Raw genomic sequence first — 8,613 nt, 5'->3', positions numbered from 1 at the left:
GTTCGGCCCTTTTGATTTTCCGACTCCAACTCCTTGCACATTTCATTGTAATATTTTGTTTTGTCATCCCGTGCTGTCTTTTGAAATCTTCTATTCAAATCTTTAGTATCTTGAATTCTTTCTTGTGCTTTGGCTTCTCTGCACTCCAGTGCAATTTTCAGAGTATCTTCTGACATCCATTTTGGTCCTTTCTTCCTCTTCTGTCTTTGCAATGACCGTTTGCACTCTTCCTGGATGATACCCTTGATATCCTCCCACAACTCACCTGGCCTTCGCTCATTAGTGTTCAAAGCCTCAAACCTGTTCCTGTGATGGTTCTGAAATTCAGGTGGGATAGACTCAAGGTCATGTTTTGGCATTACACTGTAAAAATCTCCTTAAAGAAAAATGAAATAGTTAATATTTAAAATTTAAAGAATATTTGTTTTGAAATATTATATTAAATATTCAGATTTAATATTTAAAGAACACATCCTTAAAGGAAAAGCCAAACTATCTTGCAGAGTGATTGTTCCATTTTACAATCCCACCAACAGTTTTGGAGTGTTTCCACTTGTCCATATCCTCGTCAACATTATTGCTTGCTGCCCTACTAAACTGTCTCACTACTAATAGTGTCTCATTGTGATTTTATTTGTATCTCTCTTGTTGCTAGTGATTGTGAGCATTTCTTTGTGCATCTGTTGGCCATGAGAATGTCTTTCTCTGTGAAAAGCCTTTCCATATCTTTTGCCCACTTTTTAGTTTGATTATCAGTCTTTTTCCTTCTAGAGGCCCAGGAGTATTCTGTTAACTTTTGTTATGTTGGAAAAGGTTTTTGATGTGCACAGAGATTAAATTTTTAAAAAGTCCCATTCATCAATTTTTATCCTGTCCAGATTGTGCCTTTTTGGCTCTATTTATCAATCTGTTTATAGCATAGACTAGGCTTTCTAAGCTTGGTTCCAGTTTGTCTCTTACGAAATTTAAGGAAATTAGAACTGAGACACAAACGCAGAATGGTATACGAATGTTCAAAACAGATTGTTGACCATCACAAGAACATGGAAACAGCTCAAATATCCAACCAACCACACCTGAATGCATTGAGAAATTGTGGTATATTCACACAAAGGGATACTATGCAGCACTCAGGAGCAATAATTTTAAAAAATACTACATAACATGAGAAAGACTGGAAAGTATTATGCTGAGTGAACTAACTCAGTCTCATAAGGACAAATATTGCATAAGGCCATTGTATTGTGGGAACCCAAAGGGGTGAAGATTGGGAGCAGAGGGGTGAGGATAGGTAGAGGTGAAACCAGTGGGTTGCACAATATGTAGGTGGAGGAACAGGGGAAGGATCCAGGTGAAAAGACAGGTGATGGAGAAGGTCAAATGGTGATAAATTTATAAAATACAATGCATGAGAATAAATGTATAGAACATAATATTAATGAATAATAGTGCAAAACACAATTTATGCGAACTTTGCAAACAAACCAATAAAGAAAAAAGTCATAGTATAATAGAAACAAGAATATTAGCTTTGTAATCCTTTTAGGAATCATGAGATGTTGATCATATTACTTCATTTCTAAATCTCAGTTTATAATATGTGTCAATACTCAAGATTGTTTTGACAAGAAAACAGAAAAAAATTATTCAAACAGTTCATAATTATTTCTTAAAGATAGTTTATTTAAGTAATTTTGATGATTTTCATATATTGTGTGATGTACATGATAGCACTGGAAACATGGTTGTAAAATATGTGAAGGTTTAATATATACATTTAGTTCAATTTGACCATTTTTCTAAAATTTAAAATAGTCTTCAACAGGGAAATATTTCTGATGTTATACTATATAACTGATGTTTTAAGCATGGCTGTCTGGTAGCCACAGAGTATAAATTTTGAAAGAATAAACAATTCTCTGGGTTTTTCATTTAGAGCTTTGTCCTCTGAAGTCCTTTGATGAATATTGTATTTATAGCCTCTGATGCTAGTCCCTTTAAAATACAAGGCTCCTCTAACTATTTCTTTCATCTACTGCATTAAGATGTTCAGAAGACAGGCAGTACAAAATAGCATGATTTGCATTCAACGCAGAAACTGTACAGTTAAACTTTCAAGTCTTAATGAAAGGTCATAAAATCTTATAGTACTGACCAAATAGATTTCCTAGAACATTAAATCCCTTATGAATCCTCCTGTACCACTTTAAACACAAGTTAAAATTGCAAATCATAAATACTGGATGCTTTCTTCCTTAATGTAAGTTCACTATTATAACCTTGTCTAGCTGAGATGTTCACTTAAAGGTCTGCAACATTTTCATTAGCAGTTCCATCTCTGAGGAGTTAGTAATGCAGCTGTTTCTGTTTGTAGTGGGATGAAAATGCCTATACTTCCCCCTCCCTTTAAATCAGTTGCTGATGTAGTTCTCTGTGCATCTGAATTGAAAATAAATGGAGTATCTTTTGTTTTCAATTGTTTAATTTATTACTGTGTAGTTAAGAATACAATTCAGTAATAGAAAATACATTTTTATAATCATGCTCTCACCAGAGCTTTGGCCTTCTTCTAGTATGTTGACTTGTATTGATGTGTGTGTGTGTGTATGTGTACATGTGAAAGAGAGAAAGAGAAAGGACATATTAGTGTGTGCATATGAAACAAATAATATTTTATTAAAGCTTGTTTTTTCTTTCTGGCAGACAGGTACAAATAAAAAAATCAGTATTACTGATATATCTAAGAAAATAACCACAGACTATGTTCTACATTTGAGTAGAAAAAGAAACTTCAAAAAGAGGAAACCATCACTCTCCTGTCAATTTGTCATACGTTGATTGCTTTCAAATTATTATGTTTTTTGAAACTACATTACTATATTTCAAATACCACTAGGGTAAGCCATGTTGGACAAGTTTCAGTAGAGAGAGATGCAAAATCTATTCCAGTGCTATTTTTCACCTTCAAAAACCATTCATGAATGGTTAGAGAAACTGTGGCATATTCATACAATGGAATACTATGCTGCATTGAAAAACAAGGAACTCATGCAATATTATTCAAAATATGTGACTCTGGAGAACATTATGCTGAGTGAAATATCTCAGTCACAGAAGGACAAATACTGCATAGTGCCACTGTTGTGAAGCGGGACTGACATTGGAGTTGGCGGAAACTAAGAGGGCATAAATAATGTATACCGCATTGAAACAGAAGAGAGAGAGGACTGTTTAGGAGAAATATATGATTAGGTATTGTTGTCATCACAAGAATCCAGAATGAAAGCTGCATAATGGCATGGACTGGGAATGGGGGATTGTATAACAATGAAAGATTTTTTTTCTTTACTTTTCAAAGATAAAAGTGAACTGGGGGGGGCAGGAAGGAAAATGTGAAACAATGAAAGAATGGAAATTTTAAAAAATAACATTTAAAAAAAAACACAAAAAACTCAAACCTTTTAGAAAGTCTTCTAGAGCAAACTGAAGAATGAATTAAAACCTTGAGTCGCAACACTTAAGAGTGCTTTGGAAAGAATATTAAATGATACAGGAAGCATTAATAGAAGATGGAAAGAGTATACAGAGCCATTGTACCAAAAGGAACTGGTGGACACAGAAGGATTTAATGAAACAAAGTATGAGCATGAGCCTGTGGTGATGAAGGAGGAAGTTCAAGCTGATCTGAAAGAATAGGCAAAAAACAAGGCCCCAGGATCTGATGGCATACAGATTGACGTATTTCAACAAACAGATGCTACCCTGGATGTGCTTGCCAAATTGTGCCAAGTAATCTGGAAGACAACCACCTGAGATCTATATTTGTTCCCATTCAGAAGAAAGGTAATCCAACAGAATGTGGAAATTATAGAACAACATCACTGATGTCACATGCAAGCAAGATTTTGCTGAAAATCATAGAAAAATGACTGAAAAAGCACATCAACATAAAGCTGCCTGACTGGAGCCTGGATTTAGGAGAGGCCATGACACTAGGGATATTACATCTAATGTCAGATGGATCTTGGCTGAAAGCAGAGACTGCCAGAGGAATGTTTATCTGTGTGTCATTGAGTATGCAAAGGCATTTGACTGTGTAGATCACAACTAACTGTGGCTGACTTTGAGAAGAGTGGGAATGCTAAACTTAGACCAGGAGGTAGTCATCAGAACAAAGCAAGGAAAGGGTGTGCATCAATGATGGATGGGTCCTATCTCTATATCTTTTTAATCTATATACAGAACAGATTATCTGAAAGGCTGGACTCTATGAGAAGTGTGGCATCAGGATTGGAGGTAGACTTAACAATCTGCGTTATACAGATGACACAACCCTGCTTGCTGAAACTGAGGAGAACCTGAAGCACTTGCTGCAGGAAGTGAAGGATTGCAGCTTTCAATATGGATTGAATATGGATTGAAGCTCAACGTCAAGGAAATAAAGGTTCTCATGACTGGGCCAATTGGCAGCATAATGATAGATGGTGAAGAGATTGAGATTTTTGACAGCTTTAGTTGGCTTGACTCTATAATCAACACTCTTGGGACCAGCAGCCAGGAAATCAAAAGATGAATTGCTTTGGGAAGTTCTACTGTCAGAGGCCTTGCCAAGGTACTGAGAAGCAATGGTATCAGTCTAGAGACTAAAGTGTGCCTGATACAGGCTATGGTTTGCTATTACTTGCTATGCTTCAGAGAGCTGGATAATGACTCGGGATGATAGAAGGAGAGTTGATGCCTTTGAGTTGTGTTGCCGGAGGACAGTGTTGAATATACCATGGACTGGTAAGACAAAAACAAATTCATCCTGGAGAGGGTGAAAGCAGGCTGATCCTTGGAGGCAAGGATTCTGAAGCTTTGTCTGACATACTTTGAACATGTTGCAGGACTTAGGGATATTTTACATAGGGTCACTATGAGTCGCAAGTGACTCGATGGCACACAACAACATTAGACAGTCAGCTATGAGTTGATTCTGATTCTATGATAATGAATTTTTGGTGTTTTGTTACATTTTTAAATATTTTCCCTAGACTTTGGTATATTCTACTGTTCATAGGGTTTCAAAGGCCTGCTTCTTCAGAAATACATAGGCCAATCTTACTTCCTACTCTGCTGAAACATGTCCACAATGGGTGAACTACTGGCATTTGAAACTCCAATGGCATAGCTTCGATCATTACGGCAATCTACAAGTTACTTCATATACAGCAAACTGACAAACTATTATACTGATATGAGCAAACACAAAACAACAAGCATAAAGACACCTAAAGTATGAAATAAATAACATTCAAATCATACCCTTAAATCTTTAAACTGACAGATACATGTTATATCTCTTACAAACAGATAGTTATGATACCATTATGACTGGAGAAGACTTATCAACAACTTGTGTTATCCAATTTACATAATCTTGATTACTGAAAATGAGAAGGACATAAGACACTTAATGCAGAAGATGAAGGACTACCACATTTAATATGGATTATGTCTTAACATCAAGAAAAAAAATCCTCACTCTTGGCCCAATAGACAAAATCATAAATGGACAAAGTTATTTTATTTTACATAGATTCACAATAAACACTCTTGGTACCAGCAGTCAGCAAATCAGAATATTCATTGCTTTGGGCAAGGCCATTATCAGAGACATCTCCAAAGTCCTGAAGATTAATAAACCAGTTTAAAGACTGAGGTATGTCTGAGTCAAGCTATCATGTTCTTTCTCCAATAACCTGATAATTTTCTGAGGACTAAACAATGAATAAAGATGACAGAAAAATAATTGATGCCTTTGAGTTGTGGTGAAGAGTACTGAATATCTCAAGGACTTTCAAACGAACAAATATACCTTGGTAAAAGTACGTGCAGAGTGCACCTTGGAAACAAGGATGATGAAACTTCATCTTTCGTACTTTGGATATATTAAAAGAGGCTATGCCTTAGAAAGAGACATCATGCTTGGAAAGGTGAAGGTTCAGCGAAGAACTTCAGTAAAATAGATTGATACAGTAACAGTAGCAATGGGCCCAAATGTACTGGGAATGACAAGAATGGTGCAGGATGAAACAGGGTTCTTTTGCTCTAGGGTCTCAGTGAGTCATAGTAGATTTGAAGGCACCTAATAACAACAACAAGAAAAATTATATATTTGATTATTCTATAGTAAATGCTTTAAGTCTTCTTCATCTTATGCAAGCAAGGTTGTGTCATCTGCCTGATGAAGGTTGTTGAAGAGTTTTCCTCCAATCTTAATGCCACATTCTTCTTTATATAATACATTTTTCCTGAATTGTTTGCTCAACCTACCATCTATTATTAGCTAGCTGATTTTTTCCTAAAATTACACTTCCTGATCCACCAGATACTATAAAATAAATAGGTCTTAATTAGATGTTGAGTAGAAAAAATTAATTATACAATTTATAAACAAATATTAATTACTTGTAAAAACATAAGTTTAATAAATATTTGTATAAATTTGGAAGACAGCTACCTGGCTGATTGGAAAAGATTCATACTTGTTTTCATTCTCAAGAAAAATCATCCAGTAGAATGTGGAAATTATCAAACAATATCACATGCAAAGAAAACATTGTTGAAGATTAATCAAAAATATCTAGAATAGTACATAAATAGGGAATAGGTGGATTCAAAAGAGGATGTAACATCAGGAATATTTTTGCTAATGTCAGTCAGATTTTGACGTAGAGAATGCCAGAAGACTATGTATTTGGCTTTGTTGTCTATGCAAAGGCATTTGATTGTGTGCATCTTAATAAATTATGGCTAACATTGAAAAGAAGGAGAATCCCAAACATTTAATCATGTCCATGAGAAACTTAGACCTACACCAAGAATCTGTTGTGTAAACGTAGCAGGAAAATACTACATGGTTTAAAAGTTGGAAAGGGGCATCAGAGTTGTATCCTTTCCCTATATTTAGCCAATCTGTATGCTGAGCAAACAATCCAAAAAGCTTGACTCTATGAAGAGGAATTTGGCAACAGAGTTGGAAGACTTATCGGTAACCTTTGGAATACAGATGACACAATCTTGCTTGCTGAAAATGAAGAGGCCTTGAAACACTTGTGGCAGAAGATCAAATACTGCAGCTTTCAATATAGATTGTCTCAATGTCAAGAAAACAAAAATTGTCACCACTGAACCAATCGGCAACATTGATAGGCAAAGAAAAGATTGAAATTCTCAATGACTTCATCTTCCCAGGATCCACAATAAATACACTTGATGCTAGCCGTCAGGAGATCAGGTGTCATATTGCACTGGAAAAGTCTGAAACCAGGGATCCCTCTAAATTACTGAGGAACAATGATATTCATTTGAGGAATAAGGTGCACCTGATTCAGACCACGGTCTTTACAATCATCTGCTATGCAGCTGAGAACTGGAAAATAAATAAGGATGGCAGAAGAAAAATTGATGCCTTTGAGGAAAAGTGTTGGAGGAAAGTACTGAATATTCCACAGACTGCCAAAAGAATAAACAGATATCTCTTGTAGAGGCTGAAGAGAGGTTGCTCCTTGAAAGCAAAAATGAGCATGTTGGTAGGAGTAGCTATTCCTTGGAGAAGGACATCATGATTAGAAAGACGAATGACAGCGAAGGAGAGGAAGACGGTCAACCAGCTAGATTGACACAGCGACCCTAGCAAATTGGTCAAGTGTGTCAGAGATTATAAGGTTGGCACAAGAGAGGACAGGTTTCAGGTTAGGGGTTCTATAAGTTGCACTCAGCTCAATGTTGTTGTTATTATACGCCGTCAAGTTGCTTGCGACTTATGGCAACCCTATGTACAACAGCCCTAAACTCTGCTCTGTCCTGTGCCAATCGTACTGTCTCTGACACTCCCATCCCGATTATCCCAGTCACTGAATCAATCCACCTTATACAGGGCCTTCCCTTTCTGCACTGTTCCTGCACCCTCCCAGGCATGATATCCTTCTCCAAGGACCGGTCCCTCTTTATAACATGTCCAAAGTATGTTAGACGGAGCCTCAGAATCCTTGCCTCCTAGGAGCCATCCGGTTTAACCTTTTCCAGGATGAATCTGTTTGTTTTCCTAGCAGTCCATGGTACCCTCAATACTCTTCTCCGGCACCACAGCTCAAAGGCATCAATTCTCCTTCTATCCTGCTTAGTCACTGTCCAACTCTCTGATGCATAACAAGTGATGGCAAAGACCATGGCCTGTATCAGACACACTTTAGTCTCCAGAGTGACACCATTGTTCTTCAGTACTTTGGAGAGGTACATAACAGCAGACTTTCCAATGGCATAACGCCTTTTAATTTCCTGGCTACTGGTGCCAAGAGTGTTGACTGTGGAGCCAAGCACACTAAAGCTTTGAACAATCACCCAATAATACTAACAATATATATTTAAGTATATATATTAGTTCTTCAGTTCTTCAGTTCCTTGAGCTTAAGATATGCTGAGCGAGTTCGGCCCTTTTGATTTTCCGACTCGAACTCCTTGCACATTTCATTGAAATATTTTGCTTTGTCATCCCGTGCTGCCTTTTGAAATCTTCTATTCAACTCTTTAGTATCTTGAATTCTTCCCGGTGCTTTGGCTTCTCTGCGC

The sequence above is a fragment of the Elephantulus edwardii genome, unplaced genomic scaffold, assembly GCF_000299155.1.
Source record: "Elephantulus edwardii isolate Elephantulus edwardi_28Jun2011 unplaced genomic scaffold, EleEdw1.0 scaffold00190, whole genome shotgun sequence".
NCBI lineage: Eukaryota > Metazoa > Chordata > Mammalia > Macroscelidea > Macroscelididae > Elephantulus > Elephantulus edwardii.
This window is presented reverse-complemented; position numbering follows the sequence as displayed.